General features: G+C 42.0%; 1 protein-coding gene across 3 annotated transcripts in view; it reads right to left on the bottom strand.

Moving 5' to 3' along the window:
* The window catches only part of FAM168A (family with sequence similarity 168 member A), a 117,539-nt gene extending 100,609 nt beyond the window's left edge, over window positions 1–16,930 (bottom strand). The window contains exon 1 of one of the 3 annotated variants that reach the window (XM_084772960.1): window positions 16,650–16,930. The gene's annotated coding sequence lies outside the window, so the exon portion shown is untranslated. Of the gene's footprint in view, window positions 1–15,529; window positions 15,733–16,649 lie in introns of those variants that run through there. The other 2 variants (XM_084772959.1, XM_084772958.1) reach the window with 2 other exon arrangements.
* Between the last annotated feature and the right edge of the window lie 1,822 nt (window positions 16,931–18,752).

The raw sequence follows: 18,752 nt of genomic DNA, 5'->3' as shown, positions 1-18,752 counted from the left end.
GTGAAGGTTAATCCCAACACTCCAGCATTGAGAAAGCAAGAGGGAGGCTAGATGATGGCAAATTTCAGGTTACTCTGGGCTATATAGTAAAATTCTGTTGATGATAATAATAATAATAATAATAATAATAATAATAATAATAATAATAATAATAATAATAATAAAAGCTGGAGAAATGGCTCAATGGTTAAGAGCACTGTCTGCTCTTCCAAAGGACCCGGGTTCAGTTTCCAGCAACCACATGGCAACCCACAACTGTCGGCTCTGACACCCTCACATCAATGCACATAAAATAAAATTAAATAAATTATTTAAAAAAAAATAATAATAACAATAATAATAACAAAGAGCTGATGAGATGGCTCAGCAGGTAAAAAGCAAGTCTGACGACCACAGTGGAAGAGAAGAAGTAAGTACTGAAAGTTGTCCTCTGGCCTGCACACACACTTTAGCAAGTATAAACCTGCAGTCACACACACAGCATACACACAATAATAATAGTAAATTAAATCTTAAAAATAAAAAAGAACAACAGATATACACATCTGTTAATAGGGTCAGCCAGGTGGTGGTGGCCACACACCTTAAATCCCAACACTCAGGAGCCAGAAGCCGGCAGATCTCTAAATTCAAGGCCAGCCTGGTCCACAGAGTAAGTTCCAGAATAGCCAGGGCTATACAGAGAAACCTTGTCTCAGAAAGGCAAAAAACAAACAAACAAACCAAAAACAAAGAAACATTTGGTGATAGGTACTAATTCATGCATATTACTGAGCCACCTGCTGTATTATCTAAAAGTTTATTAGAAATGTGAATGTATCTTCAGGTATGTCTTATACTATAATTGAAAATCTTGCATGAATATTGAATTTGGTAAACAGCCTGTCACTAATTGGCTGGGATACCTTAATTTAGTTACTTCTCTGCACTAAGTTTCTCTACTCTTCCTTAAGGTTTTTGCATCGGTAAGATGGAAACAATACCTTCTACCTCTCAGGATTCTAACTAAAATTTAGAGATAATATATGTAAACCACCCAAGGCAATGTCTAGCACATAGTAGCTATAATCATTTCTTGACCTCTGTGGATTTTTCCAGCCAAAATACACAGCTCAAAATGTAAAGCACATATGATACTCTAAGCACAAAATAAATTGTTCATAGAAAATAAATATTTAGGTGATTTAAACTTTTAGTTTCCATCAGATATTCTGGCAGATAATCAAAACCAACCTTCCTTGAATCCCTAAGCAAAACCTCTTCCCTTTTCAGGAGATCCTCGAGCTACCTACTAACCACCTGCCAGGCCCAAACTAAAGAAAATTGGTTCTGCGTTGGGCTAATTACCCAACCAGCCTGAGCAATCTGAAATAAAGGGAATTGTCAGCTAGAATGTTAGTGAAATTATCCACAACAGGAGACCAGAGAATCCAAATACCACCAGGCAGTTATTTCCATGAGAATAAAATCACAATTTATGAGCCCTGCAAATTATACCATTATTAAAACAAACATCCCATTGGGACTACAGCTATCAGATAAATGGCTTTATTGTCCCCATTGTTTCATCCCCTGCCACAAAGAGGTGCAAACTGAATGAGCAGTTACCAGAAGCAGTAATTTCTAGGAAATTACAATGCAGACCTCCATCTTAAAGCTCCTTTGTGCTGGGGTGTACCCACTCTAGAGGGGGAAAGGGAAATGAAGAATCTGACTGCTCTTCACCTGCCACCAACTCAAACACCCTACAGCTTGAACCCACCATTTCCCCTGCTTTGTTTTCCCTCAGCAGGCCATTCATGGACTTGCCCAGGAGGAAGAATCTGAATGAGCAAATCACTCTATTCACTAGGAAACCTTTACAATCCTCCAACCCAAATAAACACAGAAGAGACAAGAAAATGGCCCCTGGTTCCCTTGGTGCCCAGCAATACAAAACGCCTCAAGCTAGCACACTGATAAAGTACAAACACATGGCAGAGGCCCTTTCCATCATTAAAAAAACAAAACAAAATCCCTTCACCCTGTAAGCCTCACACACCTCAAAGTGTATCTTCAGACATAAATAAACCAGAAACATACTACCGAATAACTACTCTGTGCTGATGTACACCATGGAAGGAGCAAGGCAAAAGTAACAACTCACTGAACGCACAAACACACCAATTTTGGAAATGGAAGGAGTACAGCTAGCCCTGCTCTATGCCAACCACTGCACACAGTAGTCCTAGTTCCCACAACCCAGGCACAACAGATCCATCCTTACTGAAAGGTAAGAATTGAAGACTCAGGGAAACAAAGTCACAGAGCTTCTAAAACTAAGATCTGAGTTAAAGGTTCTCTGATTTTAAAATCATGAATACTCTTTTCAAGTTTTTACTTTCTTTTTTCTTTCCATTTATTGTTTGGTTGGGTGGGTGGGTGTTTTGGTTTTTCATAACTGGGTTTCTCTGTGTGCAGCCCTGGTTGTCCTGGAACTTGCTCCATTGACCAGGCTGGCCTTGAACTCACAGAGATCCACCTTCCTCTGCCTCCCAACTGCTGGGATTAAAGACATGCACCAACAATAACAAAGTCCAGCCATTTTTGCTTTCTTTATCCCTCCTCTTAGTGGTACCTAATAAAATATTTTTTTAAAATAACTCTGAGCTATCAAACCGAAATTCTACCTGAAGTTCTAGCACTACATGAAAGATGTAGATGAACTAATGAACTTACTATAAAGCTCACTTTCTAAAACAAATTTATAAAGTGAATGACGATCATAACCTCAGACTCACGGATTTTACAATCTACTCAGGCAGACTGGAAACTAAATAAAACTCTTGGACTACAAACTCATTGCTTATGCAACTTTATCATAATGCCAGATTCACATCTAGGCATAAAGACTGCTTGAAGTTCTTTGCTTATTTATGAGGAACATCTGTTCATAATTAATAGCATGTGGGGCACCAGGCAAGGAGGGGCACCAGAAACCCCATAGGGCCTCAAGCTAGCTCAATCTAAACCTTCCTGCTTCTAACGCACTACAAGTTGGTTCACAAAAAAACATGAGCTCTAGGCAGAGCTCTAAACTCCTCAGTGTCCGTCAGACCACCAAAGGAAAACATGAAATGGTAATACTGGCGCCCAGGATCTCCCAGATCTTGAGCACCTTTAAATTTTGTCTGATTACACATATGCCAAGCCAATGAACTATTTCCTTAGCCAATATAGTTTCTAGTTTATATTAATAAGACATCATTGAAAGTTTTAAGTATTTATAAGTAACAAATATTTTTTTCTAAACAATAGGTTTTGGAATACATTTTCATATGAGTAATGTTAATTGTAAAATATGATTTGGTAAAGGAATAAAAAGTAAAGGTTTTTATATCACACAAACCTGGAAATGAACTCCACACTTGATTCCTACTAGAGGAATAGTCAGGTTTCTAAAGTTGTGTTGAGTTTTGCACTTACAAAATCAGAAGAGAAAAAAGCCGGGCGTGGTGGTGCATGCCTTTAATCCCAGCACTCGGGAGGCAGAGGCGGGCAGATCGCTGTGAATTCGAGGCCAGCCTGGTCTACAAAATGAGTCCAGGATAGCCAAGGCTAACACAGAGAGACCCTGTCTCGGAAAAAAAAAAAAAAATCAGAAGAGACTGGGCGCGTTCCGTGTGGTAAGGCCATAGTCTGCATTTACAAAATCAAAGTGAGCAAAATACATGCCTATAATCCCAACACTCAAGAAACAGGGACTGCAGAGCTCTATGAATTTAAGGCCAGCCTGGTCTACAAAGTGAGTTCCAGGCCAGTCTTTCTTTAAAAAGAAAGAAAGAAAGAAAGAAAGAAAGAAAGAAAGAAAGAAAGAAAGAAAGAGAGAAAAGAAATCACAGTAAGAGTCATAATAACGAGGTAACCAGTCTTAGTTTTGGCTGTTTATGTAACCGGATGCTACTAACATTCACTTCTTACAAGTCTGGAAGGTAAGCCGGGCATGATGATGTACACCTGTAATCCCAGTACTCGGGAGGCAGAAGCAGGTGGATCTCTGTGAGTTCGAGGCCAGCCTGGTCTACAAAGTGAGTCCAGGACAGCCAAGGCTACACAGAGAAACCCTGTCTCAAAAAACAAAAACAAAAAAGAAAACAACAACAACAAAAAAAACCAAGTCTGGAAGCTGGGAAGTCCAAACACAAGGTGCTAGGAAATGTAGTGTGTGCTGAGGACTGGCTTCCTGCGCCTTCCTCTATGGACCTAACCCATCACGAGCATTCCATAATCAAGATCTCATTTCCACGTACCATCACAGCGGGGATTAGTGCTTTGACATCTGAATTTGGAGAAGCACCAACAGTGAATGGAACTATCACTTACAGGAAATCATGCCTTGCACCAAGCTCTGAAGTAACCACTGTATTTCATTTAATCCTCAAAACAGCTACGTGATGTAAACACCATGATATCCTCATCTAATAAATGGAGATGGTCAAAAAAGATTAAATCACTTTGAAGGCCACACATCAAGTACATCCAACAATTAGGATTTAAACTCATTTGCAAAATTGTTCTCATGAATAAACTTGAATGACATAAAATATTATCAATGTCAGTATGAAATAAATGATAGACTCTCTACCATCCTGACCCTCCTTCCCCATACTGAGGATCAAACCCAGATGCAGTGCTCCATTTCTGAAATACATTACACACACACACACACACACACACACACACACACACACACACACACACACCGTGCAAACGTGCCCCCTATTTATTTATTAATTTAGAGATAGTGTTTCACATTTTAGCCCTGGCTAGCCTCGAACTCATGGTCAATCCTCTTACTTCAGCTTCCCAAGTGCTGGGATTACAGACGCAAACTACCATTCCTAGTAACCTCTATTATTTAAACCAAGATTCTCTAAACAAATCTAGTATATTAAAAAGAAAAAGTTGATATCTCATAAATTAAATTTTTAATTAGTTAAGATTAATCATATGACCAGACAGTAGTGGCTCACGCCTTCAATCTCAGCACTTGGGAGGCAGAGACAGGTAGATTTCTCTGAGTGCTAGATATAGCCAGGATAGACAAGTTACACAGAGAAACCCTGTCTCGAAAGCCAGAAAAAAGAAAAAAAGAAAGAAAGAAGCCTAGAAATACACTGACTAAAAGAATGTCAGTTTAAGCCGGGCGTGGTGGCGCACGCCTTTAATCCCAGCACTCGGGAGGCAGAGGTAGGTGGATCGCTGTGAGTTCGAGGCCAGCCTGGTCTACAAAGTGAGTCCAGGATGGCCAAGGCTACACAGAGAGACCCTGTCTCGAAAAACCAAAAAAAAAAAAAAAAAAAAAAAAGAATGTCAGTTTAGATTAAATTGAGGTAATGAAACCAACTGTAAAAATGCATACCAAGAAAACAAAAGCAACAAGACTATCCAGCTTCACTGAAGAGACATTTCTGATGAAGCCACAAGGAGTATTAATTTAATAAATCTGAAATCTCAATCTTTAGCTACACATCTTTTCTCATTCTGTGTGGTAAGACACATATATGAAGTGGTTTTGCTATGTTACGAAGTACATGAACTGACTCAAAAGCTCCAAAGCACCCATGCAGTGGGGTTGACAGCTGAACTAGCTGCCTTTTTCATAAAACTCCATTTTCACTTGAACAAACAACTGGCAGACAAACCATAATTATTCAGACTTGAATGTTTGGCAGACATTTTTTCAAAAATGAACAATATGAAACTGTCACTCAAGGAAAACAACTGTCAGTATTTGTTGTCCATGATAAAAAATCTGGGCTTTCAAGAGAAAATTAGAAAGGATTTGTCTGAGGGGATCAGTAGCAATATTAATAAATGCAACTTTCTACATTTACAGTAGAAAACATAGACATTTTTAAAAGATCTGAATCAATCTGCATCACTCAGTGCCACAGACTGAGTTGTGTAACATCTCAAATTCATGTAGAAGCCCTATACCCTAACAAGAGGGTGGCTGGATTAGAAACTGGAACCTCTGGGAGAGCCAAGTTTAGATTATTTATAGTGAGGTTTAGATGAGGCTGAGGGTACACTAATGATGAGATTAGCACCCTTATTAAGAAGAGACAACACGCCAGGCGTGGTAGCACACCTTATTCCCAGCACTTAGGTGGCAGAGGCAAGCTGCTCTTTGTGAGTTTGAAGCCAGCCTGGTCTACAAAGTGCGTTCAGAACAGCCAGGGCTACATAGAGAAAATCTGTCTCAAAAAAACAAACAAACAAACAAACAAACAAAAACAAAAAGACAATAGAGAAAAGGCCATGGTGTCATGAGCCTACAATCCCAGCACTTAAGAGGCAAAGGCAGAAGGATCAGCAAGTTTGAAGCCAAACCAAGCTACATGAGACCCTGTCTCAAAAAAATTAAAAAAGGAACCTGTAAGATGGCTTAATGAGTAAAGATGCTTACTGCCAAGCCTGACAACCTAAATTTGACTCTGGGAACATACATGATAAGAGGAAACCACCTCCCAAAAATTATCCTCTGGCCTTCATAGAGAATTTACACATACATAAATTTAAGACAGGGGTGGTACAGGCAGATGGAGGACCTCTGGATTCCAGACCAGATAGGCTCTATACACAATCAACAATTGTCATTTTTTTTTAATCAAAAAAATAGACACCAGAAAACTTGACCATGTTCTCATGAATGCAAGCACACTCACCATTATCAACCCACGTATGTGACCAGACAAAAAGAAGTCGCCACCTACAAGTAAGAAAACCCTCATCAAAAAACTAACCTAGGGGCTGGAGAGATGGCTCAGAAGTTAAGAGTATCGGCTGCTCTTCGAAGGTCCCAAGTTCAATTCCTAGCAACCACATGATAGCTCACAACCATCTATGACGAGATCTGGTGCTTTCTTCTGGTATGCAAGTGTACATGCAGGCAAAAAAAAAAAAAAACTAACCTAGTCCCAGCACTGTGGAGGCAGAGGCAGGCAGATCTGTGAGTCCAAGGCCAGCCTGGTCTGCAGAGTGAGTCCAGGACAGCCAGGACTACATGGAGAAATCCTGTCTCAGAAAAACAAAACAAAACACTAACCCAGCTGGCACCTCCATCTAGATTTTCTTTTTTCTGATCTAGATCTTCTAGCCTCCAGAACTATGTAATAATTTCCTAGTGTTTAAGCTATGTGTGGTTCTTGACATTTTGTTATCATAACCTGAAGGGACTAAAACACTGGATCAATATTTTTTAAATAACCAATGCATGGTACTAACAAATCATGAGTAGTCTAAAGAACTAGCCAGTGTTCAAAGAAGACAATTAAATTTTAATGTAACAATTAAAACTTTCAAAAACAACAGGGCTTAAGAAACTACAGTTGAATCCCAGCACTCAGGAGGCAAAGGCAGGTGGACCTCTGTGAATTTGAGGCCAGCCTGGTCTACAAAGTGAGTCCAGGGCTGCCAGGGCTCTGTGTAACAGAGAAACCTTGTGTCAAAAAAAAAAAAATTATAGTTGGCAGCTGGGCCATGGTGGCACACACCTTTAATCCCAGTACTCAGAAGGCAGAGGCAGGCGGATCTCTAAGTTTGAGCCAGCTTGATCTACAGAGTAAGTTCCAGGACAGGCATGACAGAGAAACCCTGTCTTGAAAAAATCAAAGAGAAAGAAAGAAAAAAACTCCAGTTGTCAAGCTTCTGTGCGGTATCAAGAATATCCACAGGTATCTAATAAACAGATGAGTACGTGACCCTGGAAGAATATCCACAGGTATCTAATAGATGAGTACCTGACCCTGGGCTGCTTGCTTGCAGTTCTGATACAGCGTCTCCTGGGTAACTCCACTCAGCCTCCCAAGGACTGAGCTTGCAGCAGCCCTTCCTTTCCTACCCATGTACCTACGCGGGACTGGGTTTTCTTTACATACACCACGCAAAGCAATCAATGTCAATGAACTGAATTCAGAAGCACACAAGAATCTACACAAATATTTAAAACAGTAGAAAAAATGACTTTTTAAAAACAGGCTCCAACTTGCTGTGGAACTGAGGGCAAACTTGCACTCCCCTTTCTGTCTCTACCTCCTAAGTCCTGAAATCACAAGCATGTGTGTGAATCCAGAACTTCTTTTCAATCAATGTTTTCTACATAAATATACACTACTGCTATACTTTACACATTTGGGCCCTTCAAAATTCCTGCTGAAACTAAACTCCATTATATAAGGTAATACTAAGAGGTAAGGACTGCGAGGGAAGTGATGAAATAATGAGGGCTCCACTCTGCTGCTGTGGCGGCTGCTGCTGCTACTGCTGTTGTTGTTTTGAGACAAGGTTTCTCTGAGTAGCCTTGGCTCTTGGACTTGATTTGTAGACCAGGCTGGCCTGGAACTCACAGCGATCCACCTGCCTCTGCCTCCCCGAGTTCTGGGGACTTATGTCATAGTCAAAGGAGCCTCCTACACCTGATTCTTTGGGCCCTTCAACCTAAAGAGGACAGAGCTTTGGTCCCTTCCAGAGGACACAACAACAAAGAATCATCTTGGAAACACAGAAACAGTCCTTTCCAGACACCAAATCTGTTGGCATCATGATCTTAGACTTCCTAGCCTTAAGAATTCTGGGAAATGTCTGTTTCTTATAGTATTACAGCAACAAGACAGGCTGAGACACCAACACCTACCTATGCACACCGTCTACCGACAAGGAGTCTCTAACACTGGTCCAGAGCTCAACACTTTCTTAGGTGACTCTGATAAACAACCAAGACATCATCTAAGCAGGTTCAAACTACAGTGAGTATTTGTTAGGGTTGTTTTGTTTTTTTTTCCAGCAGGGTTGGAGATCAAACACAAGGCTTCACACATGCTAGGCTAAGGTCCTACCACTGGGTGCAGAACAAAGGCTTTGGAACAATGTACACCGAGGTTTTTCGTTTTGCTTCATTTGAGAAAGGTTGCACTTTGTAGCTCTCATTGGCCTGGAACTCACAGACATCTGCCTGCCTCTGCCTCCTGAATGCTGGATTAAAGGCACACACTGCCCGATTCCTCCTAGACCAAGTTTTCAATACTAGCTTTTTTTCTTACTAGGTATTTAAACTACCTAATGCCTATGGATCTAAACAGTTTGAGTCTTTAATACATGGGCACAATTCTTTATCTGGTAAAAATGTGAGGATTAAACTATACATGTAAGACAAAAAACATCAAACATATTGCTTACAACAAACACTCAACAGTCACTGTTTTGTCTACTGTTAGCCCCTACTTATCCTAAAGCCTAAGAAATATTACTCTGGAGTTTTGATACCTTTATCCTTAAAGTGATAACAGTCTCATATAAGCAATGTATGTCCTACAAACAGTAATAATTTAATAATATTTTCAGAAGTATAACTAGCATATTTACATACTTTATTTGCAAATATAAACTGTATAAATAGGCATTTTGGCGTGAAGGCACATTAGAAAACTAAAATACATATAAAATTATAAAACAGTACTAGAAAAGAAATATGAACACAGGAAAAATTGTTAAGCTTGAAGGAAAGTCGCAAAATGCAAATTTAGATAATAATCTCAAGTCAGCCAAAGACTAAAATTTAATATGAAAAATATATCAGCCCACGTGTTCTTCAAAGTGTTTATATCTAAGAAAAACCAGCTGTGTCTGATGGTGCACACCTTTAATCCCAGTACTCAGGAGGTAGAGGCAAGTGGATCGTTGAGTTCCAGGACAGCCAGGACTAAACAGAGAAACCTTGTCTCAAAGGGCTTGGGAGATAGCTCAGTAGGTAAAAGCACTTGACGAGAAAGCAAGAGGACCTAAGTTCAAATGTTGTACAGCCACATAAAAGCCAGGCATGGCCACGCATGCCTAGCATTGCAGGGCTGGGGAGAGACGGGCAGTCCCAGAAGCTTGTTAGCTAGCCAAATGAGTGGGTCAGGGGAGGAGAGTATGAGCTTCAATTTCATTTGTTTTTTGTTTTTTCAAGACAGGGTTTCTCTGTGTAGCCCTGGCTGGCCTGGACTCCAACTCACATCAATCCGCCTGCCTCTGCCTCCCGAATGCTGGGATTACAGGCGTGCGCCACCACACCTGGCATGAGCTTCAATTTCAATGAGAACCAAAAATAAATAAATATAGATAGATAGACTGACAGCCTGACAGACAGATAAACATATTTCCAGTTATCATACCACTTGAGCCTAAATTGATACATAAGTAAAGTGATGTTCTAATAGAATATTGATGATAGATTACAAATTTCTTGAACAAACATTTCTTCACATTCAGGCTGCTAAGTTTCTAGTATCTACAACTGAGGATTTCCTATTTGTGCTACTCTGTATTTCAAATGAGAGATGAGGGGCTGGAGAGATGGTCCAGTGGTCAAGAGCACTGTCTGCTCGTCCAGAGGTCCTGAGTTCAATTCCCATCTATAATATGATCTAATGCCGTCTTCTGGCATGCAGGTATACATGCAAATAGAGCACTCAAATACATAAAATAAATAAATAAAATCTCAAATGAGAGATGGTCCTGTACAATCAGGTAAGGGCCAATGTACCAGGCAGACTACCCATCTGCAAAATGGAAGCTGTATAAAAATGTAACTGTAGCTGTATAGAAAAGTAGAGTGAGCTGGGAGCATGGTACCTACTATCAACTAAGGCGGGAGGACTTCAAGTTTAAGGCCAGCCAGAACTATGCAGCAAGTTCATGTCAGCTGAAAAGGTAGAAAGACCTTGTCTCTAAACAAACAAACAAACAAATAATAGGGTACCAAAACATGACAAGAAGCTTCAAGCTAATATAGCAAAGAATTAGAACCCAGGACATCTACAATTCCTGCCAATGACTCCCAAACGGTGCACTTCAGAGCTCACAAACACTACTACTAACATTACTTTGTCATTCTATTTCCAACCCTGATTTATCTACAGCTGAGTGACGTGATCATCCATGAAGACAAATTATGTCCCCAGGCTATCTAGACTACACATATTCCCTACTACCTGTATACATACATAATACAAAGTTTTATGGGCACTGGGCTCAATGTTTGAGTATATACAGCTCTGATCTGAAGGGAGGGAAGGAACAGGGAATTAGGAGGTAATACACACTAATTTTCCCTTTTTACATTTTCTAATTTCCTATTTATACCAAGGATATTTATTATTATAACAATAGAACAGTTAAAGCTCTTTATAGTTAAAAAAAAATAAAAGTAAGACAGAAAAGAAAATAAAGGAAAGGAAAGGTCAGTTCAAATAAAATTCAAGGAAATGGTTACTTTTTTTTTTTTAAGATTTTATTTATTATTTATTTATACAGTACTCTGTACCCCACGTATACCTGCAGGCCAGAAGAGGGCACCAGATCTCATTATAGATGGTTACGAGCCACCATGTGGTTGCTGGGAATTGAACTCAGGACCTTTGGAAGAACAGACAGTGCTCTTAACCTCTGAGCCATCTCCCCAGTCCGGTTACTTCTAAATAAGAAGGAAGACTTAAGGAGCAGGAGACAGGGCCTCCCGAGAGGCCGTAAGAACACTAACCCTGACTGGGGTATAGTTCAGTGGTACAAGGCTTTGCCTACCATGTTCAGGTTCTAGATTTGATCTGGGTAGAGGTAGGAAGCAAGGGTGTCAAAGACAAAGACCTCTGATCCTGTAACTTGAATCCAGGAGGCTGAGGCAGGAGGATCATTCCTGGGTTACATAACAAAGGCACCATCTTTAAGTAACAAAAGTAATAGAAATCTCCTTTTTATGAAGTGAGGTAGTGAATACACAAGTCTTCAAACTTGTTAGTTTTTGTTTTTGTTTGGTTTGGTTTTTGGTTTTTTGGTTTTGTTTTGTTGTTTTGTTTTTTGAGACAGGGTTTCTTTGTGTAGCCTTGACTGTCCTGGACTCGTTTTGTAGACCAGGCTGGCCTCAAACTCACAGTGATCTGCCTGCCTCTGCCTCCCTAGTGCTGGGATTAAAGGGCCGGGTGGGAATGAAGCTTTTTGTTTTGTTTTGTTTTGTTTTTGTTTTTGTTTTTGTTTTTGTTTTCGTTATTTTGTTAAGAAAGGGTTTCTCTATGTAACAGCCCTGGCTATCCTGGACTCACTAGACTAAGCTGGTCTCAAACTCATAGAGATCCACCTGTCTCTGCCTTCCAGTGCTGGAATGAAGGCATGTGCCACCATGGCCAGCTCCATCTTGTTATTCTTTAAATTATGGATCTAAATATGCCTTTATAATATGAACCATTTCATAATTTAAAAGGAAGACATGGTCAGGGTTTGGGAATCAGAATTCTAGGAAATAACCCAGAGTCTGGCATGTATTGACTGTATCCCTTAAACAAAACATTTTATTACTCTTAACAGCATAGTTTTATTTGCTTGATCATGAAGCTAGCAGCTAACTTTTTCTGACATTTAATGAACTGTTTAAAGTTCCTAAACTATAAACATACAAACTATAGATTAATTGTGCTTTCATAATAATGTAGCTTAATAACTTCTTTATAAACAAAAGAATGCCATAATACTAAGAACACAGTGGCAGGGTAGCCTAACTATTTACCATTCTAGCTCCTGCCTGTCTCTCTAATAATGAAAACTAATATTGTTTCAATGCACAGTATATAACACATTGTGTTCAACGATTTCTTAAATTATTCTGTTTAACCCACAAAACAGCCTTAACAAGGTTAATTTTATTATCGTCACTTAAGCTCTCTGTGCCCAGGGTCACACAGGGAGTAGCAATGAGTAAGCTCCAGAATCTACCCTTCAGCCACCACATTCATTTTGCCTCCTTTTTATTTTTTATTTTATTTTATTTTTTAATATGCATTGGTGTTCTGCCTGCCTGCATGTCTGTTTGAGGGTGTCAGATCTTGGAGTTCTGAGCTGCCATGTGGGTGCTGGGAATTGAACCTGGGTCCTTTGGAAGACAGTCAGTGCCCTTAACCGCTGAGCCATCTCTCCAGCCCCCCATTTTGCCTCCTTTCTAACCCTGAAACAGTCTATCCTTGCCATGACACTGAAAGCTGCCTGACAACTGCTTCCGGTTCATCTCCACCTCCCCTAGCACCGAGCAGGCATTAAGTAAGCAGTGGACATACATCTTATACATACACAGTGTATTTAAAACATGAACTCATTTGTCTCCTTTAGCAGCCGTTGTGAAGTATGAATGTTTTGTTTTGCCATTTTAACCACGGTTAAACGTACAATTCTAGACTTTTAGTGTACTGACAATATTGTACAAGCATTAGTTCTAAATATAAAAGGGGGGTTATGACTTTACTAAAATCACTCTGCTTCCAAATGTTGGAATCAGGATGTAAAGTCAAAACCCTCGACTCCTAAATTCAAGGGCACTTCATTTTACTGATGTTTCTGTCTACCAATCCTGTTCTCCACTTTTCTTTTTTTGTTTGTTTGTTTGTTTTGTTTTGAGACAGGGTTTCTCTGTGTAGCCTTGGCTGTCCTGGACTCACTCTGTAGACCAGGCTGGCCTCGAACTCACAGCAATCCACCTGCCTCTGCCTCCCGAGTAATGGGATCAAAGGCGTGCACCACCACTGCCTGGCCTGTTCTCCACGTTTCACAGCTGTGCTTCACGACTGCACAGGGAACCATGACTACAAGGAAAACAAATCCACCAAGACAGTTCTCCCAGGTGATTACTTCTCATTTTGATCTTTCAAAAACCAGGGCTCTAACCAAATAGCCCATCTCCAGACCATGCCTGAAAATCCATAAAAACAGTGTCTGGACCCCAAGGTAAAATTATGAAGAGAAATGGCCTCACTGGCTAGATTATGCTCTTGTTGAATTATAGGTAACTACTCAAGCTTTTTTTTTTTTTAAGATTTATTTATTTATTATTATTTGGTATACAGCGTCTGCCTGCATATTTATCCCCAGGCCAGAAGAGGGCATCCTATCACATTATAGATGGCTGGGAATTGAACTCAGGAAGAGCAGTCAGTGCTCTTAACCACTGAGCAGTCTCTCCAGCCCTCAAGCTTTTTTTTTTTTTAAACTAGAATATAGAAAGCATTCTTTTAAAAAATTTTTTTCCAATTCCAAGGATATCTACCCTTCCATGATTCTACTAATTTTTAGGGAAAAAAATTTAAAGACTGTAAGTGGACCTTTTTATGTGTTCAACTATGAAACCCAAGGAAATGGTTTGTCTTCTAGCTGAACACTAGAACTTTAACAAGAAAACCCAAAAACAAAAAACAAAAAAAATTTTTTTAATTCCTATTGATATCAATTTTATCTTCTTTCCATTTCTCCTCATTTTTCTCTAGATTGAGCTCTAATCAACAGGCACTACAAGTTCAACATATCATAGTTAATGCAATTAAACCCAGAAAACTGCTTCCCTAAAGATGTTCCTCTTAGCATTCCATTGTCAATATTATACCACAAGAATAAGCTTTATCTCTAAGCTTTAAATCAGATTTCTGATGAATAGATGGACTTACTATTTGGTAGTTAATGCAATGTGTCTATCAACAGCATCCCCTTAAAAATAAAATATGCTTGTATATACTTCATTTGTTCACACCTGACAGAATTCTGATCATTTGAATTGCTTTAGAAGAAAATTCAATCTATAGAACAGCCCAATTATTTTAAATCTTATCGTGTAATGTCAAAAGAGAATCAAATGAAGAACTCCATTAGTACCAAACTATCTTACCAATGAATATTTATTACATTTCCATATTTCCTGTCTTCTCTGTTTACATAAAGTGGTGGTGCCAAGACTCATCTCAGGATTATTAGCCTGCAATACAATGATGGGCCTAATTGCCTTGCAAACCAGGACACCAATAAATGGAGTCTTCAAGCAATCAATTTTATTGGGGGGAGGTGGGGCTTGCTAACCTCTTTCTGCACACATACACCTTGCCTGCCTAGAAAATAAATTCAGTCTTCCTATTTTTCAGTCTCATTAATCAGTTCTCAAGCAAGAATGCATCCTTAACAACCTCAAGTTCATCAACGTCCATTTAAATTCCAAATCCCAGGACTGGTTTCCAGTGTACCACAGGGATGGGGGTAGGGAGAAATCAGAGGCAATGTCCTCTTTGCCCACTTTTTCCTTTGAGAATGGGTCTCCCCTCCAACCCCGACTTTCCCCTTACAGCATAGGAATTCCAAGACAACCCCCACTCTCCTTTAATTCTACCTTAAATGGTTCCCTCAAAACTTTACCCTTGGGCTGCCATTTCCAGACAATAAACAACATAAAACAAGCAAGAAGGTCAAATTGACAGAGGGAGATATCCTCTAGAAGAATCCTCAATGTACCCTCTCTGTCCCCTGTGAAGACCCTTCTAATGACCTTATTATAATCATCTCTCGCAGAATGGATGTGAGTGCCCTAACCCATAAACCTCTGGTGTGTCTTGGAGGACATCTTAGCCCTTCCTTTCCTACATAAACCAACTCACTCCTTGCCGTTGCGGCTCCCTACCTGTCTCCATCCTCTCTGTCCCAAGCATACCTAAACGCTGGGTCTCCAGCGCCTTCCATTTCCCCTCCATCACCTCACCACAGGTAACCAGCTCATCACACACATTACTTCTGCAAAACTGGCAGAGAGACATTTTCTTTACAATCCTATCCCCTAACCTTGCTCACCACCTGCCAGGAGTCTTTCAGTGAGTCCAGCTGAGTAGTCTCACATGCCCTCTGCTCCAACCCAGGGGAGCGACTGTGCTCCCTCCAGCAACTCTAAACACACCCCAAACCCTTTTCTACTGTACCCTCATCCCCAGTTTCAATCCCTGTCCTCCCACTTGAGGCCCAACTTTCAATTTACATCCTCCTGTCAGCTTACCATCCATCTCCTGTAGTTGGAAGCCTCACCCCCTCCCAGCCCATATTGCAACCTCCAACAGCTTACCCCAAGAAAACCCCCAAACAAACCCTACCTCTTCTGTTAAGTATTCACAAATTCCACCATTCCCAGAAGACAACAGCCCACTTCAAGCTTAGGTCTCAACCCATGCCAAACCCCCATGGCCAGCTCCTCCCATCTCTACCAGCCTTCCCCAGGTCCACCCCAAATCCCACCTTCCAGAATTAGCACTCCCCGGAGTCTCATCCAACGTTTATGTCCCACTCGAACTGAAATCATCTCCTTAGCCCCCACCCCAGCTCTGATCCCAAGCTGTCAACTGCTTCAGGCCAACCCCAAATCATCACCTTCATTCAGTCCCCTCCCCCATTAAAAGACATCCCACTCCGGTCTCACCTTCCACCTCGCCCCAAGACAATCCCAAATTCCACCTCGATATCCCACACATAACCATGCTCCGGTCCCAGGTCTGGTTATCCCTCCATGTAAAGTCAGCCCCCCCCCTCCGCCTCCTGCCCCCCTCCCCGCTACCCTCCCCTAACCTGCTGGTGTCCCACCCTCACCCCACCCCCAGCCCGCGTTCGGACAAGTCACCCCCACCAGCCCGCCGTTCCATCGCCACCTCGGTCCCCTCCCCCCCCCCCCGAGCCAGCGCGGGGGCCCTACGGCCCCCAACCTCGTTCTCGCCGGCGCCACCAGCCCAGGCTCCACAGGAGCGGGCCGGGGGCCGGAGGGCGACCGGGGGGTGGGGGGTTCTCCTCACCGGCGAGCTGCTGCAGGCGAAAACCGCGGCGGCCGCAGCTGAGGCGGTGGTGCCCTTGTCTTCTCTGGAGGCTACAGCGGCGACGCTCTCGTTCCCTCGTCCGTGTCCAGTAGGGTGGTGGATGGCGCGCAGGGACAGAAGCCTCCTCCTCCTTCTCCTCAGCCACTGGGCTCTGAATCCTCTGCAGTAGCCGCGGTGAAACCCGACAGTGGGGGAAGGGACGCTCGGCTGCAGGCAAGAGAGGAGGAGGCGGAGGGAGGGGGCGGGGGACCGCTGAGAAGGGCGGGGGAGGAGGAGTCGGTGCGCCGTCCCGACACGTCCCACAACCTCAGAACTCCTGGACTACAGCTCCCGGCATGCTTTGCCACTGCCCTGCGCGGCCTGCTTCTCCCAACCTTTCGCTGGTCCTGGGGCCGCACCCTCTTGGGTCACAGACAATGGCATGAAGCCGACTGTTCGCCGGAGACTTTTGTAAACTCAAAGGCCGCTTGATATTTCTGCAGCCTCATCTCCATGAAGCAAAGCTCTCTGTCTCCAACCTATACAAGCACCGGCTTCCAGCCGAGGAACTACACCTCCCAGCATGCTGCACACGGTTTCCCATTCTCTGCTTCCGGACCCCTCTCAGACCCGGTACTACAGTTCCCAGGAGTGAGGTCCTTGCGAAATGCTGGGACGTGCCGTTCTCAGTCCTTCCTCCATGTTAAGAAAAAGAAGTGAAAGAGAGGAAAAGGGGAAAGACTATTCCAAGCCACAGCGCTTGGGCCTAGATAGGCTCCACCACCTGTAATTCTGTACGGTCCTCGACATCTCCGTTGTCACTGTCTCGCCAGAACTAACGCAGCAGCTGCCGCACTGGCTCCCATGCAAATTAGAGAACGATTCTACAACTTGAATCTTCATGTAAAAAAGACATTTGCTTACATTTACAATACTTATAAGTATTTAATTTGCAAAGACGATTGAAATTTTTGGAAAAGAATGCTCACGGTTATTATAGGAGGTTATTGAACACGAGATGGGGAGGATATAGATATCCATCAATAGGGGGCTGATTGAATAAATGGTGATGCATGCACACAACGTAGTGCTAAGCAGCCATTTAAAAGGATCGTAAATATCTTTAGACATGAAAGGCTTTTCACAGTTTGCTCTCAGAGGGGCAAATTGATTGCAAAAACAGCATGATTAGACAGGTTCAATTTATTTGAAGTTCAAGAATATAAAAGCATAACGATTTTAGCGAAGAGAGTCTCCAAAATGTTATCGGTGATTATCTGTAAGAAAGGATTGTTAGGCTCAAGTTCCTCTTATTTGTATATTGCCTGAATTGTTTAAGGGAGCACACCGTTTTTAAAAAACTGAACAGCTATTTCCATATATACACACACACACACACACACACACACACACACACACACATATACATACTCCAAATTCAACAACCTCTTTTTCCCACCTGGGAACTTTTCTTGGTTCTCCGTTACCTGAATGGTGTTTCAGGACTGTGTGTCTATCTTTCTGTAAACTGAGTAGATCCGTTATTAAAACAATGGTGATTATGTATTGTATAAGTTACTTCTCTGGTTGCTGAGACAAAAATACCTGACAACAGCAACTTCAGGAAGGAATGAGGCGTTTATTTTGACTTAGGGAAGATAGGTGACAGGTCCAAAAGAAACTCCGGGCAAATGGCTATCTGAGGTGCTTATTAGCATACCAAAGAGCATGCTGGCCTCCTTCATGCTCCCTCGGTATCACAAGAACCCATGGTTGCATCCGGGTTCTTCTCACCCCACCTGCTACCTTAAATTTCTCAGTTCATGGGCGCCCCTCCCCCAGCTGCTCATTCTTCTATAACCGGCTCCCTCGGTGCCCTCTCTCTTGCCCCTCTTGTTGGGAGGCTCCTGCTCTTCTTCTCCCCACACCCCTCCCCCTGGGCCAAGCCCATTCCACTGGGCATGATCAGTCTGCCACTTTGTCTCTCTGCTCTGGACTCTTCCAGATGTCTCTGGCTATCCTCTCCCTCATATGTACGATAAAAACCTTCAGCTTAACCATACCATGGCCCGTTTCTTCAGTTTATATACTATAGCTACTATG

This window comes from Acomys minous (assembly GCF_964271855.1).
Source record: "Acomys minous genome assembly, chromosome: 2".
NCBI classification, from domain to species: domain Eukaryota; kingdom Metazoa; phylum Chordata; class Mammalia; order Rodentia; family Muridae; genus Acomys; species Acomys minous.
The sequence above is the reverse complement of the archived record's forward strand: the minus strand, read 5'-3'. Positions and strand labels throughout refer to the sequence as shown.